At 42.3% G+C, this 21,905-nt stretch overlaps 1 long non-coding RNA gene across 1 annotated transcript in view; it reads right to left on the bottom strand.

The window, feature by feature from the left end:
• Positions 1-306: 306 nt before the first annotated feature.
• LOC112429017 (uncharacterized) overlaps positions 307-21,905 on the bottom strand; it is a 145,552-nt gene continuing 123,953 nt past the window's right edge. The window contains exons 6-7 of the long non-coding RNA XR_003021153.2: positions 2,561-2,830; positions 307-545 (exon numbers count right to left, since the gene is read on the bottom strand). This is a non-coding gene — a long non-coding RNA (uncharacterized lncRNA). The remainder of the gene's footprint in view (positions 546-2,560; positions 2,831-21,905) is intronic.

Here is a 21,905-nt window from a genome sequence, read left to right as displayed (position 1 = left end):
TGAAATAGAATTTTATGTGCCATGTAACATTGAGATTAAAGCACAAGATCTGAAGGCAAAGTGCCTAGGTGCTATTTCTCAACTAAAAACAAAACAAAGCAAAAATGCCTTGGTGCAAATCTTGGCTGCACATGACACTGGCTATGAGACTCTGAGGAAGGTTACCCAATTTTTCTTATGCCTCAGTTCCCACCTGTGTAAAATAGGAATACACACATTTTTACCCTGTAAGGTTTGGGAAGATTAAATAAGTTATCCATGTACAGCCCTTACAAAAGGGCCTGGCAGAAAGTAATGTTTAAATAAAGACTGTTATTGTTATTATCATCATCCCTATTGTAGAATACTGTGGTATCATTAAAAATGTCTTTATAGATCTATATTTATTGATGGAAAAAGGTGTCCTCATTATACAGTGAGGGAAACAATCAATCAAAGCAGCAAATACACAGCATCCATGTAGCAAATCATTCTGAGCACCATCTCTGTCATGTCCTCTCTTAGAAGTCACCGACAGCAAACACAGCCAGGAACACAGCAGAAAACTGGAGGGTCATGAACAGACATATATATATATATATCAGGAAATATATACAAATTAAAAGGCAATTAATGCTCTGATAAGAGCTATAGAGGAAAATAAATACAGTGTAATAGGAAAGACCTCATAAGACACAGCTATTTTTCCTGAAACCTGAAGCATGAGCAGAGTTAGCCAGGCCAGAGCTGGGAGAATATTCTAAGTAGAGTAAATGGTGTCTATCAAAGCCATGAGAAAGGAGATATCTGGGCAAGTTTAAGGAACTGAAACAAGGCCAACGTGGTTGGATCCCAGTGGATGAGTGGGAGAGTGGAGCAAGATGAAAGTGGACAAATAAGTAAGGGGTTGAGCATGTTCAACTTTGTAAGATATCAAAAGTCAAATTAAGGAGGGTAGAGTATTTGGGTCTTTACCCTAAGGGCCTCCGAGACAATCTCACCATCTGTCATCTTTGCTTTACTTGCTTAGGATTCAGAATTCTGGATTGGAAGATCTCAGTGGCTGAATTAAAGCCACATGTCCCCAAGTGTTAAACAGGGAGGATTCCCCTTTCAGTTTCCACGTTTGCCATTGAAGAGCTGCGGCGTGGCCCTGGGACCCTCCTCCCCACTGAGTTCCGGGAGCCCATGTCAACCCACCGCCCATCAGTATCCCTAGCCTCCAGATAGCACTTGCTGGTGTAACCCTCATCAAGGTATTTCTCAACACTTTGGCAAAGGGTATGTCCTCTAAGCTCTCCTGGGAGACATAGTCAGGGAATGATAGGGTTAGTTGCACATGATAAATTCACTCCAACATTCCTATCTCTCAGAGTCTTTGGATTCTTTCCTTTACTCGGTATCAAGGAATTTATGACATCTCAACTCTGTTTAATATTGGCCACCACTGAGTCCAGATTTCTGTCAACCAACTGAACAAACAACGGTGTCTACTCCCAGCTGCTCCGAGCTAGCAACAGAATCTGGAGTCTCTACTAAGTGCATCCTTACCAGGCACTTCAACTTGGTCTGAAATTATGTTCCTCTCCCCTTAGTCAAGAGCATACAGAATTCATTCCTACACATGTTCCTGGGGTTTTGAAGGTGTAAATTAGCAAGGTCTTGCAAATCATTTGTTATATACGCCTTCTGCTCCCAGTTTGACCTTTTACTCCCCGTCTCTCCCACAGGTATTCTAGGTCAGACCGTGGAGACAAGGGAGAGATGCTGCAGTGCAGAGAAAGGACAGACTCCTTTCCATGTAACTCTTGTGGGTAAAAGAGTTATAGTGTCTTTTGAGCAAAATATAAAGACAGCCAACAGTCCAAGGAGGAGAGTTGCTTTGGCTGGCACAGAAAGATTGACGATTTCTCTGGGTCTTCTCACATACCCCCATTCCACATCTTTTTCAAACTATTATTTATTTATTTTCTGGGGGGGATGGAGTTTCACTCTTGTTGCCCAGGCTGGAGTGCAATGGCGCCATCTCGGCTCACCACAACCTCCGCCTTCCGGGTTCAAGCAATTCTCCTGCCTCAGCCTCCAGAGTGGCTGGGATTACAGGCATGCGCCACCATGCCTGGGTAATTTTGTATTTTTAGTAGAGACAGGGTTTCTCCATTTTGGTCAGGCTAGTCTCGAACTCCCGACCTCAGGTGATCTGCCCTTCTCGGCCTCCTAAGTGCTGGGGTTACAGACGTGTGCCACCATGCCTGGCCTTCCACACCTTACTCTATCAGTACCTTAACTTTCTCCAAAGAGGCATGACAAAGCTGTGCATTTAGCTGATGTAATTCTACCAATCTCACAGTCCAACTTTGAATTTGTTTTCTACTCTCTCAGCAATGTGGCTTTTGGAGGTTGGACATTCATTTAGCACTGCCATAGAAATTTCCTGGGTGTGGATGTCTGCCTTAAATTGAGAATCTGGGGATTTAAATTTGTCATTCTCTTCTTATAAGCTATCCAGGGCCATATGAAGCAGCCATTCTTCCACAGTCCTTAACTCCTGTCTTTCAGGCTGACCCAGGGCAATACTTACACACTGTCTTAAAGCTCCCTTGATTTTCATGAGCACTTCCTCCAAATGTGGAGCACTTCCTCCAAAAGTATCACCTTCACAGGTGATACTTTAGATGTTCTGTTGCCGTGGACATGAGCTTCCATATTCCTGTCTCTGAATCCTAGAAGAATGATCATGTCCTAACTGCCCACTGAGGCAATCTGATCAACTCCAGATTTCTATCATAAAGGCCTTCTGACTTGAAGAGCTCAGAGCATATGCCCTGGCGCCAATTTCTGCATCAATAAGCTGCAAAGAACAGAAACATATATTAATATAATCACATATATTAATACAAAAGAGGAATTCATTGGAAGGTATTGGGTAGTTCACAGGTTTGCAAAATTAAGAACCAAGCAAAGCCAGGCAGCAGAAAAAACTGGCCAGGATGTAACCATAGCTAGTCACAAGCATAGCCATCACGGCAGACCACCGCCCCGGTTGCTGCCAGGCTGGTCTCATCATCCCTTCACTCACTCCAAAGTCAAACTTCCGGGTAGAAGCATTCAGTGAGTGACAATCGGTCACATGTCCTCACTCTAGCAGAGGAGAAGGCAGTGGAGAGGCAGAAAGAGTTCGCCTAAGGAATCCCAGAGAGAGGTTGGATTTGGGGAAGGCAAAAAGTAATGTGAGACTGCGTTCTGTTTGAGGGTGTGACACAGAACCATGATGTTGGTACAGAGGTCAGAAACTGACCTTGGTCATTATTCATCTCCATTGTCTCACTGAGATGTTGCCACTTCCATGTGATGAGCCCATGCGGGTCACCATGGAATCTGCCTCCTCCCGCCCACAGGAGCAAGGAGCCACATCCTGCCTCTTTTTCTGTACCACACCCCGCCAACTCTGGGCTACTGGAAAGCCTGAGGACCGCTGCAGCACTGTTTTCCTAGATGGGCCACATGACCCTTTCTACGCTGGCTTTTTTTTTTTTTTTTTTTTTTGGACAGGGTCTCGCTGCATCGCCCAGGCTGCAGTGCAGTGCCGCGATCTTGGCTCACTGCAACCTGTGCCTCCCGGGCTCAAGCGACTCTCCTGCCCCAGCCTGGAATTACAGCTAAGACTACAGGAGCACACCGCCATGCCCGGCTAAGTTTTTTCTATTTTTGGTAGAGATGGGGTTTGACCATGTTGCCTAGGCTGGAACTCTGGCCCATTTCCTCTTTCCACAGACTCTCTTCAGAAAAAAGGAGAGGGCTCCTGACATCCACAAACCTGTCTGGAATTTCTGCTGTTCCCTCTATTTTTTTCTTTGTTTGTTCGAGACAGAGTCTTGCTGTGTTGCCCAGGCTGCAGTGGTGCCAACACAGCTCACTGCAGCCTCGACCTCCTGGGCTCAAGCTCAGCCTCCCGTATAGCTGAGACTGTAGGCATGCACCAACACACCTGACTAATATTTTGATTTTTTTTTTTTTTTTTTTTTTGAGGCGGAGTCTCGCTCTGTAGCCCGGGCTGGAGTGCAGTGGCCGGATCTCAGCTCACTGCAAGCTCCGCCTCCCGGGTTCACGCCATTCTCCTGCCTCAGCCTCCCGAGTAGCTGGGACTACAGGCGCCCACCACCTCGCCCGGCTAGTTTTTTGTATTTTTTAGTAGAGACGGGGTTTCATGGTGTTCGCCAGGATGGTCTCGATCTCCTGACCTCGTGATCCGCCCGTCTCGGCCTCCCAAAGTGCTGGGATTACAGGCTTGAGCCACCGCGCCCGGCAATATTTTGATTTTTATTGAAACAGGGATCACACTTTGTTGTCCAGGCTAGACTTGAACTCCTGGGCTCAAGCAGTCCTTCCACCTCGGCCTCCCAAAGTGTTGGGATTAGGGGCATGAACCACCCCAGGGCCTTCTGTTCCCTCTTATCCTGGGGTTCACCTAAGGTGGGGCAGGAGGCAGGTACTTTTCGAGGCACTTCACTGTGTCTGAGCCCTCCTTGCTTCTCTCCTCTTTCACCTTCCCCAGTCTGCAGAATCTTTTTGTAGTTACTGCTGTTTTTTTGTTCTGAAGGCAAGGGAGTCTGGCTTTACATCTATATTTCTAAATCTATTGCTTATGCGCTGACTTAGGCTTCTGAAGCCCAGAAGCCATAAAATTGACCCTTTGTTTTCTGCATTCTGCATGGCCATCCCTCTTCTAAAGCAGAAACAGAACACGCATGCTGTTCATCACATCAGAGGAAGATTTATTATAGGATAACAGGAAATACCAAGAAGTAAAAAAAAAAGTTGATATAAATATAAACAATATTATCCTGCAACATTACTGTTTTTATGTGTACTTAAATTTTATCATTAATTAAATCAGATGAAGTATCATTTTAAAAAACAAAATTAGTTACTTTATGAGGTAATGAGAGCTCCGTAAACGGAGGTGTTCAAACAGAGCAGGACGGCCATCTATTAAGGGTGCAGTAAGAGGAACTTCTCCATTGGTGCTCCCACCAATGAGATGATGTTTAAGGTCTGTTCTAAACCTAACGTTTTATGCTTTACTCTTTGATTACATTTTTTCTTTGTTCCACAGCTTTTGGCATCATAATGGGAATATTCTGAGGTCCCTAGTAATTATAAAAATTTAAAATGGCCTCCCTGGTTTCTAACAAATCAGTCAGCATTTTTAACAGGACTTGTTCTGAATGTCTACGATTGGCCATTTCTGATTCCATTGATCCTATTGGCTTTGTAACAACTCTTTCTGTGACAATGCCTTGATTGTTCTTTTCTATTTCTTGTGGCCTTTGCCCCATGAATCTTCTATGGAGTGAATGTTTCCTTATTTTTCTCAGAAGAAGAGAAAGAAGCATTGCTCTTACCCAAGTTTAGAGAAATCATCTTTAAAAACACGAAAGCCACCTTGGACTTGAAGTCAAGGAACATGTATGTCAGCCCTAGATACAGTTCTTAGTAGTTATGGTAACCTGAGAAGTTATTCTGTCTCTGAGCTTCAGGTTTTTTAACATGCAATGAGAAGATAGTTCCTATTGTATCAACACAATCAAAATTAAGTAAAAATGATGAGTCCAGGTGTGAACTGATCCTGAGGTCACGGTGTCATGGCCCCATCTCCATTTCTCTGCCATTCTCTGTACTCCATCCTTCCCTGTGAGTCAACTCCACACTTCCCCACTTTTTCCCCCTCCCCTGGCTGCCTCCTTTTGTGGTAAAAACCACAGCAATTTTCAGGCCTCTCCTCCACATATTCCACACTTCAAAGGAAGAAGACTGATCTCTTCCAGTAGTTACCATAGATAAAAGAGGAAACCTCTTTCCCGGAAGTTCCAGCAACTGTCCCCTTATAGCTCATCAGCCAAACCAAGTCTCATGGTCATCCTGACAAATTCTTGAACTGAACAAATGGAAGCCAACTAGAGCTTTCTCTGGAGATAAGGTAGAGGCTGTCCCATCCTAAGAATGGACTCCCCTACAAATGAAGATCTAGATGCTATTTATGGGAGAAGGAGATGGAGAAATGGAGGCTGGGGAGGCATTCACCAGGGGACCCATATTCCTATACAGCTCACTAGGCTAATATAAAAATCACAGAAGATTGTGAAAATGACAATGACCTATACCTGTAAAATGCTGGACACTGACATGCAAAGTGGCATCAGAAGACTAGTTTGATTTTTGGCCTTATCACTTTGAACAATTTCCAGAACTCCGAGCTTTGGTTTTCCCATCTATAAAATGGAGACGTCAGCTAACAATGGTACATGCTTACATATATGTACTTATTATAAATTGCTTTTAGCTTAATCCATGCTAGAATTGAGTCTGCTTTTATAAAACCAGTTTGAGCTGGTAAATTTGGAGGTCTTGTCTGCAACTTCAGAAAACCACCCCTAAGCACATCAATAAGTTCTGAGTAACCATGCCACTGAGATCTTAGATGGAAGGAATGCTTTGTGAACCAAATTTTTTTGTAACATATAGAAAATCAAATTCATCTGTGCATAAGTCATCATGCCCTGAACGCTTAATCTCCGTATCTCTGATGCAGAAAGATTAATCTTAGAAGGAATAACTGACAACCCATTGCCTCAGGCTATAGAGAAAATGAAAATGTCCTCTACAAATGTGATTCATATTACAATACTCATGCACGTTTTGGGCTATCCGGCCTTGTTCAAATAAAAGGAACTTCGTCAACGATTCTGTTGGAAGGTAAGCTTTTTTCTTTTTTTCTTATTGTATCACTTTCAGAATTGCTAGAAGATAAAAAGAAGCCTGTTTCTTGCTAACACAATCTTATCTATGAGCCAAGCATTCCTAGGGAGTAGTGTGGCTCAGTTGGATTTTGTCAGCTTGTTCTATGACCAAATTCAGACTCAACTATTTACTTAACTTCCCTAAGCTTTAGTATTGTCATAGGAAAGTTGGGGTGATAACAGTACCCACATCATTGTAAGAAATAAATGAGATAATGTATATTAAATGCACAAAAGAGAGCCTAACACGTGTAATACATGTTAGCCATTACTGTATTTGGATCTCTGAGAAAAGAGGGAATGTTTATTGGAAAAGTACTAGGTTAGGTTGATGCATATTCTGGCTTTAGACTTTTCCTATCATAACATGCATGTCCCAACATAGGAGGGACCTGGATCAGAGCACAGATAGGGATCTCTGGCTCATAGCCAAACCCCCTTCTTTTCCAAACATTAACTCAGTCCTGCACCATGAAGGGTCTTGTGCACATGCTTGGACATCCTAACCTGTACGTCCAAGCTCTACCTATAAACTCTTCCCCTCCAAAGACAAAGACTACCCTTTGCAATCGGAAGCATATACATATGTGGCAAAGTCTGCCATTGCCACTGGAAGATGAACAGGAGAAGAGCTCTGCAGGGCATGAAAGCAAGTTGGGGCCATTTGACCAGGAATTTCAGGGTGCTTGGCCCCAATAGCATGGCCTATAAAGGAGAAGCAGAGACCTGGATAGTGACATCCCCTTGGCTCCAGGGACACCTCAGCCTGTGGGGAGAATACAGCAATAGGAGAGCCAAAGAAAGGGCCCTCTAAAGTAGAGGACCCAGGACAGGAACCTCAATTGCCTGGATTTAATTAAGAGTGGTACTGATTTCATCTCTTGAAACTTTTCCTTTAGAAATGAGTGCCTAGGGCTGTATTTTTTTTTTTTTAAAGTTTTATTGATATATAATTAGCATACCACACAATTCACCCAGTTAAAGTGTACAATCCAATGATTTCCAGTGTATTCACAGAGTTGTGCAACCGGCACCAGGCTCAAGTGTAGACCAGTGGGAGGATGTGAAGGGGACACTGGAACTGGGTCTTCCTCAGGGCATCTCTCTCCTTCGTGTCCTCTTATAAAGTATGTCAGTGCACTGAGTTTCATTCTAATATTTAAAGATATAAATTTGGCCGGGTGCAGTGGCTCATGCCTGCAATCCCAGCACTTTGGGAGACGGAGGCGGGTGGATCACTTGAGGTCAGGAGTTCAAGATCAGCCTGGCCAACATGGTGAAATCCCATCTCTACTAAAAATACAAAAATTAGGCAGGGTTGGGGGTGGTGCATGCCTGTAATCCCAGCTACTAGGAGGCTGAAGCAGGAGAATTGCTTGAACCCAGGAGGCGAAGGTTGCAGTGAGCCGAGATCGTGCCACTACACTCCAGCCTAGGTGACAGAGCAAGACTCTGTCTCAATAAATAAATAAATAAATAAATAAATAAATAAATAAAAATAAAGATATAAGTTTCTGATACACCTCCAACGGGCAACTCAGTATCTTCTTAGAGTTCCATGAAGAAATAGTGATCTTTTCCCAAACTAAAGAAAAAACTTACCCTCCAAAATATATCTTCCCAAAGGATTTTCAAGGGAAAATTTGGATATACGAACTTTAACTTTATTCACCAAGGTCAGAAACTAATCTCCAAGAAATACACAAGTGTACTTGACACGGAAGCACAGATGGAGCGTTTCGCTCTGTCCCGGCTTCTGCAGGCCCTGTCTGCCCGTGACTCAGAGTCAGGTCGATCAGTCATCTGCAGCTGTGGTCTCCTCAGTTCCTTTAATAGTGCATTTTATCAGTAAAAACAACAACAAACTGGCATCTCCATAATTATACACAGCTATCCTTCGCTATCTAAAAATATCAGTTCCTGAGTTGGGATGGTACATTTGGATAGTGAAGAGTATCACTTTAGCCAAATCTATTTGGTTCTGACATCAAGCAGTCAGAATTTGGATCGCCAAGAATTCATCCTAAAATATATCTGAATTAGTTCAGTTCTTGAGTTTGGGTAGGATAGCTATTTATTTAAAATTATATTTGTGTACTCCTGTACTAAAATATTATGGGCATTAAAAAATCAGAAAAATCATCATTCTAAATGGAGAAAATAAAAATAAATGCCATAGACATTCTCATCATGATGTTAGTTTTTTAGAGTGTGTGTCGCTGCTTTGGAGAGCGTTCAGGTGGGCTGAGAATCAGGAATGACCAAGGGTCACCGGGCACACTGCAGATAAAACAGCCCAATCTATCTCACTGATTCTCAGAACAGTTCTCTGCTCTCATATATATTCACAGCTATTAGCGTGGCTCATGCTTGGGATGACTGCCTTTTCTTCATGTAGCCTCATTTTATCACTTTATAAGTTTTGATGGTATTAGCAAATTTATAATAGCTTCTCCCTTCTCTGCTTCACAGTAGATCAAACATTAGCACGTTAAATGGGCAGTTTATGATTTCTCCTTAAAATAGAATCCTAATTGTGTTTAAAACTACCTTCTCCCTGGGTGGTTTTTCAATAGGAATTGCCAAAATGCTGAAAGGTTTCTGTCTTTCAAGAAGTAACAATCTAAATCTGGCCTCTTCTGGCCTCATTCTGAATTTCAAATAAGCATCTGGCCTTTTCTGACCCAGGGGGAGTCGGTCAGGCCTGTACCCATGAACTGCAGTTGCTGGTGCAGTTGAGACTTGCAATTTAATTTAATCAATATTTCTGAAGACTTTCCATCTACAAGATTCAGTAGTCTGAGACTGAGTTTCCGGTTTACGTTGGGATCGGGTTAGTGAAAGTGTTATTTATGTGCAGAGTGCCTTAATATACAGAAACCAGGTCTTCAGATAACATTCAGATTTTTCATTTCATCTTTGTATCTGGTTGTCATGAAGAGAAAATTGGCTTGTCTGTTATAGTGGTCTTCGAACACTTTTTAGTAGCATGAGATCTTCTCTCTAAGATTGTACTTGGAACGATTATGTGTGAAAGAGAAGACTGATCTCAAGTCAACAGGGGCAGGAACCTCAGGTTCCAGCTACTTGGCCTTCTCTTCTCCACGACTTCCATTTCCCTTCTTTGTAGAAAAAAGGGAAGGAGCTGGGAGAAAATATTGAAGCACATGGTCTAAAATCTCAGTTCTGCAAGAAACGGTATGAATGTGTCACTTTGAGCAGGGCATTCAACCCCTCTGTGCCTCTGCTTATTTTATTTTATTTTTTTGAGACAGTCTCACTCTTGTTGCCCGGTTCTCAAGGGATGGACTGAATCACTGCTATCAGATGGAGCTCATGTTGAAAAACAAAGTCTGTATTTTTAAAAAATTATTTTATCTTTTTTTTTTCTTTTTTGGAGACGGAGTCTTGCTCTGTCGCCCAGACTGGAGTGCAGTGGCACAATCTCAGCTCAATGCAACCTCCGCATCCCAGGTTCAAGTGATTCTCCTGTTTCAGCCTCCTGAGTAGCTGAGATTACAGGCACCTGCCACCACGCCCAGCTACTTTTTGTATTTTTAGCAGAGACAGGGTTTCACCATGTTGGCCAGGCTGGTCTTGAACTCCTGACCTCAGTGATTCTCCCACCTCAGACTCTCAAAGTGCTAGGATTACAGGCATGTGCCACCGCACCCGGCCAATGTTTGCTTATTTTAAAGATACCAATGGTATCTGCTTCCAAGAGTGATTATAAGCCTCAAACAAAAATTTTGGCTCCATGTTTTACTTAATTGCTCTGCGCCAATCAAACCCAGGTTTCCTCCTGGGCAAGAAGAGGGCAGCCATGACAATTGCTCTTAGCGTAAGCTAAGGCACACAGGTGAGAAAGAGTTTCCACCTGAATCTTCTTTAGGCAGCAACATCAATAGGTAAAACGGTAAACCTGGATCTGCAGTTGCAAGGTTTGTTATCTGACTTCTTCCTGACAGTGAGAGAAACCAAAGGGCCTTGGTCCTCCAGATGCTCTCCGTAAGTTCTTAATGACTAGTCTGCTTTCTCCTAAATGTATTAATAACTTACTTTGTTTCTAATAACTATTGTGTCTTTCCCTTCTCCCACAAGAGTTCCCCTCCAACTTCTGCTTCTGATCAGTACTAACCCGTTCAATGAAAATGATTGTGAATATGCTTTGAAATGCTCACGAACTGTGCACATTAGTTACTGTGTTTCATACACGTTTCCAGAAATTCTACATATCACACCTTCTGACATTCATTTATCATCAGCTTCAACCAATATTATTTTTCCTTTGTAACTAACCTACACCTCATCTATTCCTCCACAGACCTGGAAACCTAAATTCAAGACAGACCTCTAGCTGGTGGCTCTGCAAGTAGACTGAGCTCCCTCCTTCCTTTCCCCACCAGCCAGTTATGTTTTCTCAGAGTGGAGCCAAAATTCTACACCAGATATGCTGCTGCCTGGTAATCTTTTCATTAACAGGCCATCCGCCAACTGGAATCATCAATTACTGTTGGCACAGAGAATTCACAGCCCTTTTCCAACAATGAGGGTGGTGGGCATACCAGGCCTGGATTCATTTCAGCTGCATGGCCCCTTTCTCCTCCCCGTCTCCACTGGGGGGTTTCAGAATCTGCATTGTTTTGTGAAGAGGAGAATGGTCAAGGTCCTGGCTAGTGTTGTTTCTATGCAGGTAGAACCTGTGAACGGGAAGTGTAGCCAGCTGGTGGCTCAAGCTCTTGGTCTCCTTTTAATCTGGGAACCCTCAGGCTCTGCAGCTGAAGGAGACACAGCTGTAAGGTATGGGCGAAGGGAGGCAAATGTGGCAAGCGGTTCATTGCCCAGGCCTGACACTTCAGCCCCTACAGCATCAGAGGTGTTTGCCACAACCCCACCTTCTCTGGAAAGGGTGAGTTATTGACTGTGAAGGAAATACAAGTAATGAACGTTATTTCCGTGCAAAGACAATATGAGATAGGGTTCTCTTTTAGGTAGTGAGTCTTACCAACAATGGCTTCCCTAAGTGCTTCCAAAGTGTCTATCCATTAGGGCCAAAGGAGGTGCTTTGATTCTCTCTCAGAGGAGAGAGCAGTTTAATAAATCAGTGAGTGGATGGAGCATCTAAATTCAATAATTGTGAAGTGCAGATAAATCACTGCTGTCAATGCTGACTTTAGACTTTATTCATTCAAAATGGTTAAATTCAAACAGCAATATGCCTACCCAGCATCTGGACACGCACAGCTCATGGCCCCCAGCCACCAGGCTAGAATATCTCCCCAGAGTTGGGCCTCATTCCTGGCCGTCTGTTGGGAAGTGAAGACAAAGGAAGGAGGTTGAATTACAGCCTGAGAGAGGACCCATTCTAGTGGCAGAGAGATTGTGGAAGCTCCAAGTGAATAATTCATTGTGCTGTTTGGCTGTGTGTTAGGTTTCATCCCTGGAGCTGCTGATGCAAAGGAGATCAAGCTCTGGCATCTTACCCCAGCTGCACAACCGAGCTTTCCAACACATTATTTGTTGCTGATTTGCTCACCAGCAACATGAGGGCGTGAACAATGGTACATGATCAAAGCTAGAAGTTTAATAGACTCCAGTTGAGCCAAGACTGGTAGGGTATTTCCACTGACTCCTCTAGATTCTTCCCCATAGAATATGTGGTATTTCTACTCCCTCCATTTAAACTCTAAGTTTCATGTGAAATGCAAGAAAGTGCAGCCCTTATATTTATAAACATGTCAACTTGCAAATGGTTGGATAGGTATTTGAATTATTGATTGTTAAATATTTAAGCTGAATTCCTCATCCATCAGTTCTCATGAGAAGCCAGGGGACAGATTTACGATGCCGGAGTTTTTCTGGTTAGTTGGCAGTTGGCATCTCTATCAATTATAGCTCACACGGTAAGTTCTGCAGCGTTCATTGCAGGCACTCGGAATCAGTGTCTCTTCTTCCTTTCAGAGAGGATTTGTGCAACAAGAGCTTCTGAAAGGAGAAGAAAAAGTAACATGCCATCTCTGAATTATCGCTGCCACTTTCTGAGGTTTCGGTGGGTCTGATTGTGTCTCTGGCTATAATGTAGTTGAAAGAGCAAGATTTTTAGAGACAGACAGATCTGGATTTCAGTTCCAGCTCCCTCACTTCCTTATCCTGTGAACCTGAACAATTTTCTTCATACCTCTGAATTTCAATTTCTTTATCTAAAAAATAAAGTCTCATGATTCTGTTTCATTAGTGAAATTTAAACAAAGACTCTTGCTCCCACTCATTCTTACTTCTTCTGCCTCCTAAACAGCCCAGGTGCTTCCCTGTGTGGCCCTTCCTGGTGTGGCCCTGTGTGGCTTGAAATACCCTTTCCTCTTGTGAACCATGAGGAACAAACTATCTTTTTTTTTTTTTTTTCTTTTGAGACAGAGTCTCGCTCTGTTGCCCATGCTGGAGTGCAGTGGTATGATCTTGGCTCACTGCAACCTCTGCCTCCCGGGTTCAAGTGATTCTCCTGCCTCAGCCTCCCAAGTAGCTGGGATTACAGACCCGCACCACCACACCCAGCTAATTTTTGTATCTTTAGTAGAAATGAAGTTTCACCATGTTGGCCAGGCTGGTCTCAAACTTCTGGCCTTAAGTGATCTGGTCGCCTCAGCCTCCCAAAGTGCTGGGATTACAGGCGTGAGCCTCTGTGCCTGGCCTCCTGATCCTGTGGTCTCATCACACCTGAATAATAATAAAACCTACATTTAAAAACATGTATTTTTATATATATACATATGTATGTATCTATATATGTGTGTATATGTATAATCTTTATGTGTGTGTATATATATATGTGTGTGTGTGCTTTAATGCTTATGTGTATATAGGTGAGTGTATATGTGTGTGTGTGTATCAGGTACCATTTATTGACAGCTTGGTATGTGCCAGACACAATTCTAGTGATTACTATATTAACTTGCTTAATTCTCACAACAACCCTTTGAGGTATGTATCACTTACTAGCCCTATTTTGTAGCTCAGAAAATTAAGGCACCAAAAGTTTAAGGAAACTGTCTGAGTTCACACAGCTGGTAAGTGGTAGAATTGGGTTTTGAAGCCCTACATCAATAAAACTTTCTGCAATTAAGGAAATATGCTATATGTGCTATCTAAATGGTAGGCATTAGCCACATGTGGCCACTGAGTATCTGAATTGGGATTGAGGAACTGAATTTTTAATTTTATACAAATTTAATTAATTTAATTTTGAATACCCACATGTGGCCAGTGGCAACTGTACTGGACAGAGCAGGTCTAGACCCTGTACCTCTAACCCCTACGCCAGAGGAAAATTGAACAAACATTTTTCAGCAGAACTTCTCAGAGCCTTTGTCTGTCAATGGCTATTGCGAAACTCAGAGAGAAAATAGAACATACCCAAGGGATACAATCTCTTCTGCTTCTCTGGAGATGGCAGATGACCTCTGTCCCCAAGTGGGACTGTCTGGGGTACTGACACGCCCAGCCAGAGCAGGTGCCTATCCATGCAATGTGATAGAGACTGCCTGGTCCCCAGATACTTTCCTGAAATGTCCACTGTAGAAATCAGTCCTCTGGCATAGAAACAAAACTGTTTCATCCCAAACATATGCAGGTGGTAAGAGATAAAACTTATTTCATGAACAGGTTGTTATTTTAATACAGAATGGGTTAAATCATTTAAATTAATCAAGATGCATACTTTACAAATTATAAATTTGCACCTTAACTTATATCAATGTTACTCAAAGTGTGGTCCCTTCTAGCAGCAGCAGCACTGATGGGAAACTAGTGAGAACCAAATTATCAGCCTATTCCAGGCCTAATGAATCAAACCCTGGGGGTGTGGCCCAGCAATCTGTGTTTTAACAAGTCCTCTGGGTAACTCATTCAAGTCTGAGATCACCTTACATAAAGGATCTAATTTAATCTATAGAGCTGGAGAAAGGGAGTCCCAGGGAATTTAAATGACATGCTCAAAGCTACTGAGCAGAAAAATTTACAGAACTGGAACATGAACCCAGTTCTCAACCAGCGACTTGGTATCTGCCTGGAGGTCTTCCGGATTTCCTGGGGACAGCCCCAGCTGCTGATTGGCCCTGTTCTCCATGCTTACCCTGGTCTCAGAGTGGGGTGATGGCTGTGGGGCAGGAGAGCCAGCCACATGCTCCCCTTGCATTTCTCTTTCCTACTCCCACCCTCTCCATCTCACCTCCTGTCATGATACACAGGTCAACAAATAGATAGTAAGCATCCTTTTCCATCTTTCCCTCAGCCTCCCTCCTAAGACTTTTATACATTCCTAGTCTCTCATGTGGGGAAGTAGAAATTTAATAGGCATAATGGGGGAAGGGGAAGGAAATGGGCTTCCATCATTGGGAAATGCTGGATTAGACAAAATTAAGTAGGTTTCTTTATTACAGGTCTTTTCAGAGCTTTTACTATGTAAATATGTGACACTCCAAAAAAGAGGATATAGCATGCAGCATTCACCAATTCAGATGACCACAGAACCTTCTTATTTGGAGAACGTTTCATGAGACGGGCATTCTGTAGAGGACAGGTACTTTTCCCACGGAAAGCAGAGCATGAGCCCTAAGTGGGTAGGACATAGGACAGGCAGATCTTGTGGGTCATGATAAAGGATAAAGTCCAGAATGCAGAAGTCCCGTTGCACCAGTCATTGCCACTTCTAGTATATCTTTGAGTCTAGCCCTATCAGAGATCTTCCTAAGGTCAAGTTTACTGAGCGAAGAAAGGTAATGGTAGGGAAAAAATATTAGTACTTGGAGGGTGCTATAGTCTGAATGTGTCTTGCAAAATTTTTATGTTGAAACTTAATTGCCAACGTGATAGTATGAAGACGTGGAGTCCTCAGCAGGTGATTAAGTCATGAGGGCAAAGCCATCATGGATGGAATTAACATCTTATAAAAGAGGTAGGAGGGAACACCCTAAACCCTTTTTTGCCCTTCAGTGTGCCATATTGAAAGCAGAGTCCAGGCCCTCACCAGACACCAAACTTCCAGTACGTTGATCTTAGACTTCTCAGGCTCTGGAACTCTAAGAAATAAATTTCTATTATTTATAAATTACCTAGGCTCTAGTATTTTGTTACAACAGCATGAATGTACTAAGGTAGGGGGTGAGACCTAAAAGCGAGTGGCCCACAGTAGTGCTAGGACTAAGTACCGGAGGCCCTACTGGGCCAGCTGTAAACCCTTTAGTTGCTGGATCATGGGGAGGGAGAGTGAGGAGTCTCAGAATAGAGTACAAGAGAGCTGAGTCACAGTATTCTGAGGATTCGGGACAAGAGCAGTCTGCCAACTATAGAATTATTTCATTCTTTGACAACTGAGATAGTGATTCTGGTACCTGCCAGCTCAACATTAGCCCTGAATTCAGGAGCAGGCTTTAAAACATCTATGTTCCATCATAGATTATGTCGTTCTAATTATATATGTTATGTCCCCAAAAGCTATGTGTGTGTGTGTATATATATATAATTATATATGTTATGTCCCCAAAAGCCATGTGTGTGTGTGTATATATATAATTATATATGTTATGTCCCCAAAAGTTATATATATAATAGTGTTAGTATCTCTCAAATTGTTGTTAAAGACAAGCTCTCTTCTAATTTATGTATCTGGTGCCTCAACTTGATGGACTCAAAAACCATATTTTTTTTTGTTTTTTTGTTTTTTGTTTTTTTGAGTGGTCACAGCTCAGGCAGAGGCTCCTGGCTTGCTTGGTTGCCCATAGTAGGACAAAGAATGCTTAAATTAAGCTTCAAAAGCCTTGGTGCTTGTTTCAGCTCTGCTACTTACTAGTTGTGTGACCTTAGGAAGGTTATATACCTGCTCTGAACCTCTTTTTTCTTATTTGGAAAATGATGATAATCATAACATACATGAAAGCAGCTGATATAATGCATTGTACATAACATGCTTTCAATAAACGTTGCAAGAACTAAAAAAATCATTACTAAAAACTGGAAAAGCCAACTAACTAATTAGCTAACTAAAAACCCACATGCATACATACATACCAGCTCATTCTGGGCCACAGGCTTCATTTGAGAAGTAGACAGTTGGTTTGGATTTGTATGTGGCGAAGAATCTGAGATTAACTGCCTCCCCACTCTGCATCTTTGGCTTCAGTTAAGGAAAAGCAGATGTGTAGACAGGAAAGGAGGTACCAATTTGAATGACAAAACTGGGCTGAAAGAATGCATACATCACATAAAACAGACACACAGACCAATGGAACAGAATCAAGAGCCCAGAAATAAACCCATGCTTATATAGTCAACTAATATTTGATGAAGGCACCAAGAATACACATGGGGAATGGATAGTCTCTTCCATAAATGGTGTTGGGAAAACTGGATATTCACAGACAAAAGAATGAAATTGGATCCCTATCAGACACCACTCACAAAAATTAATCGAAATGGATTAAAGATGTAAATGTAAGACCCAAAACTACAAAACTCCTAGAAGTAAACATAGGGAAAAATTTCTTGACATTGGTCTTAGCAATGATTTTTTGGATATGACACCAAAAGCACACAAACAACAAAAGCAAAAATAGACAAGAAGGACTACTTCAAACTAAAAAGCTTCTGTACATCCAAGGAAACAATCGACAAAATGAAAAGGCAACCTATGGAATGGGAGACAATATTTGCAAAGCATATATCTGATAAGGAGTTAATAGCTAAAATACATAAGGAACTCGTACAACTCGATAGCAAACAAATAAACAAACAAATAATCCAATTTTAAAATGGCAAGAAACCTGAATAGATATCTTTCCAATGAAGACTACAGGGAGTGTATGTTAAGGGCAACTTGAATCTATGTGCCAGGAGGGGATAATTAAATTTTCATTTTTAAAAAGACATACAAATGGCCAACAGGTACACAAAAAGGCTCTCACCGTCATTAGTCATCAGAAAAATGCAAATCAAAACCACAGTGAAATATCACCTCCCACATGTTAGGATGGCTATTATAAAAAAGATAAGGCTGGGTGTGGTGGTTCACACCTGTAATCCCAGCACTTTAGGAGGTCAAGGTGGGTGGATCACCTGAGGTCAGGAGTTCGAGACCAGCCTGGCCAACATGATAAAACCCCATTTCTACTAGTAATACAAAAATTATCTGGGTGTGGTGGCACATGCCTGTAATCCAAGCTACTCTGAAGGCTGAAGCAGGAGAATCGCTTGAACCTGGGAGGCAGAGGTTGCAGTGAACTAAGATCACACTGCACTCCAGCCTGGGCGACAAGAGTGAAACTCTGTCTCAAAAACAAAACAAAAAAAAAAGAGAGAGAGAGAGAGAGATAAGCGTTGATGAGGATGTGGAGAAAAAGAAACCCTCGTACACTGCTGGTGGGAATGTAAATTGGTAGAGCCATTGTAAAGCAGTAGAGAGGTTCCTCAAAAAAAATAGAAATAGAACAGCCATATGATTCAGCAATCTCACTTCTAGGTTTGTTTCCGTAGGAAACAAAATCAGTATCTCAAAGAGATATCTGTACTCTGATGTTAATTGCAGCATTGTTCATAATAGCCAAAACAACATAAGTACCTAAGTATCTGTCAGTGGCTGAATGGATATCTGTCTATCTATACATACACATGCACACATAATATATATGATAGTGTTTATTACATATTATATATAATTATATATATATAGTCTAGCCATAAGAAAAGAAGAAAATCCTGCCATTTGGGACAATATGAATGAAACCTGAGGGCATTATGCTAAGTGAAATAAGACAGACAGAGAAAGACAAATACCGTATGATCTCACTTAAGAAGACAGTGTGGCGATTCCTCAAAGATCTAAAGACAGAAATACCATTTGACTCAGCAATCCCATTACTGAGTATATATCCAAAGGAATATAAATCATTCTATTGGAAAGATACATGCACATGTATGTTCTTTGCAGCACTATTCACAATAGCGAAGACATGGAATCAATCCACATGCCCATCAATGATAGACTGGATAAAGAAAATGTGGTACATATACACCATGGAATACTATGCAGTCATAAAAAGGAATGAAAACACATCCTTTGCAGGGACATGGATGAAACTGGAAGCCGTTTATCCTCAGCAAACTAACACAGGAACAGAAAACCAAACACCACATGTTCTCACTTATAACTAGGAGCTGAATGACGCGAACATGTGGACACGTGAAGGGAAACAACACACACTGGGGCCTGTCGGTGCTGGGGAAGGGAAAGCATCGGGAAGAATAGCTAGCTAATGGATGCTGAGCTTAATACCAAAGTGACGGATGGTTTGATCTGTGCAGTAAACCACCATGGCACACATTTATCTATGTAACAAATCTGTACATCCTGCACATATACCTTGGAACTTAAAATTTTTTTTAAAAAGTTGAACTCACTGAACAGTGGTTGGGGAGAACAGAATGGTGGTTTCCCCCCTAGGGGTTGGGGAAAGTGAAGAGATGGTCAAAGGTACAAACTTCCAGTTATAAAATGGATGAGTTCTGGGGATCTCCTCTATAGCCTGGTGACTGTAATTAACACTGTATTGTATACTTGAAATTTGCTAAAAGAGTAAATATTAAATGTTCTCATTGCACAAACATACACAAAAGGTAACTATATGAGGTGATGGGTGTGTTAACTAAGTTGATTGTGGTAATCATTTCACTCTATTTGTATATCAGATAATCACAGTGCACACCTTAAATTTATACAATTCTGTTTGCCAAGTCATACCTCAAGAAAGCTGTGGGTGGGGGAAACATCCACAAACCCTGCCCACAGAGCTGCCAGAATGGAGAGGTGGAGGAGGTCACCACAACCCTGGGAAAGAAAGGAGTTGTGTTTCCTCACCTTCTGTGAACTGCAGTTGTCGTGTTTAGCCTATGGCTCGCTGAGCATCAAAAAGAGCTGCATTAACATCATTACTGCTTTTCTGTCCTCACCTGGTGTTTCACACCTTATCAGAGATGCTGGAAATAGCTCAGTGACCCCTGTACACTAAGTAGGTGGCAGTCTGCGTATATGACAGCTTTAAGCTTTGCTTGCTGGAAGCCTGGCTGGCCTTCTGGCCCTTCCCAGATGTTTGAACTATCTGATCAGGAAGGATCCTCATTTGTACAATCCCTTCATTCCTCAGGTAGGAAAACCAGAGAAGATGTGCTCCTTATTTAAAGTCACACAGTACGTTAGTAGCATGTATCAGTTAGCTTTTGCTATGTAACAAGCTGCCCCAAAACTTAGTGGCTTAAAGCAACAGACGTGTACTTAACTCATTGTTCTATGGACCAGGATTTTGGGCTGTGCTCACCTGGTCTTGACTGAACTCACTTATGCACGTGCAGTCAGCTAGATGCTAGCCTGTGGTGGTCTCAGTGAGAATGGCTCACCTCTACTTCATGAGATCTTTCATCTTCCAGCAGATTAGCCCAGGCCTATTCACATGGCACCTTGGCAGGATCCCAGGAGAGGACAAGTGCTCTTAAGACCTCTTAGCCCTAGCTTCAAAAGTGGCACAACATCGCTTCCATGGCATTCTACTGTTCAAAGCCAGTGACAAGGCCAGCACAGATTAAAGGGATAGGGAAATAGCCTCCATCTCTTGATTTGAGGAGTTTTAAGGACAAGTGCAAAAGGGCAGCACATAAAGACAGAAATAATTGAAGCTTTTTTGCAAACTCTCTATCCCAAAGTATATGCAGGAATTCTCCCCAAGACTCTTGATTTTGAGGTATAATGGAGATCTATTGTTTTGCCCACCTAGCATCCGTCTCCTCTTTTTTGGAGAATTACACTTAGAATTTATTTTAAATCCAGTTGTGGAAGAACTTTTAACGAAAAAGCTCCACCCATCCGGTTGCATGTCCACCTGTTGATGGTTAGACCCATCCAGATGCTCTTTGCCTGGAATTTGAACACTGACCCAGCAGAGTGGCAGCATGACTTCAGAGAGATGCTCCATCTTTCCCTGCTGCCTTTGCTCCTCAGTGCGGCCCAGCCACTTCCCTTGTGAGGTCTGACTGTTTGGCTGTGCTTCAGTTCTGTGCACTGCCTGCTGCGGTGGATGCTGTGTGTGCCACCCAGATCCCACTCAGGACGGAGGCAATTATTCCCACAGCTCCTGGAAGGGTTGATTGCCGAAAGCCACAGACACGTCTTACCCCAAGAATTGCCCTTCTCTCAAGAGAGCTACCTTACCCTGGGGGTGGCCTCCCTTGGGACAACTCTGAAGAGCCATCCCTGGTCGATCAGGTGAGGCTTTTGTTGTACCTGAGTCACAGTTCAACTTTTCCTTCTGCTCAGTTCTGCTTCCCTCACTCCCTCATGGGTTTTGTTGCCAAGAACATCCTCCAGTAGATACCCTGCAGAAAAATCTCCATCTGAGAAACTGTTTCCTGAGGGCTCAACTTAAGATACCCCATATCCCTTCCATAAATTCATTTCTTGCCTGGGTGAGTCAGACAGTTTCTGTGGCTTACAACCAAAAACTGTTAAAAAGCTATGTTCTTCCAGGCTTCTTTTCACTACATCGTTTTTTAATTCCTTCCCACTATTTGTTGAATATGTACTATTTGACCACTCAGAATAACCCTTCCATGTTGGTACCATTAGCCTCATTTGATAGGTGAGATAAGTTAAATCAAGGACCTTAAATGAATTGCCCAAGATGAGTAGCTGATAAGCCAAGTAGCTAAGAAAATTAACTTTGGAGACTACCACCACCACTCGCTACTTACGTCACCTTGGACAATTAACTTATATATGCCTTGGTTTTCTCCTCTGTAAAATGGGGATAATAATAATAGCACCTATCTCATAGGGTTGCTATGAGGATGAAATGAATTAATACACATAAGGTGTTTAGAACAGTGTCTGCCAAACATAAGTTCTACATAAGTGTTTGCTATTATTATTGTTGTTGCTGATGTAAGTATTAGTAGTGATGGTATTAATATTGAGCTTTCTGATTCTAGAGCTTATGTGTGCTGTGTCTGCAATATTCCTCATGTGTAAATCCTCTTTCTGCTATTCCCCTAGCCCATCTTGCTCCCAGAATGCCAGATCTTGAGTAGAGA

This window comes from Macaca nemestrina, chromosome 1 (genome assembly GCF_043159975.1).
Source record: "Macaca nemestrina isolate mMacNem1 chromosome 1, mMacNem.hap1, whole genome shotgun sequence".
NCBI classification, from domain to species: Eukaryota; Metazoa; Chordata; class Mammalia; order Primates; family Cercopithecidae; genus Macaca; species Macaca nemestrina.
Note: the sequence above shows the minus strand (reverse complement) of the source record. Positions and strands in the feature narration are given on the sequence as shown.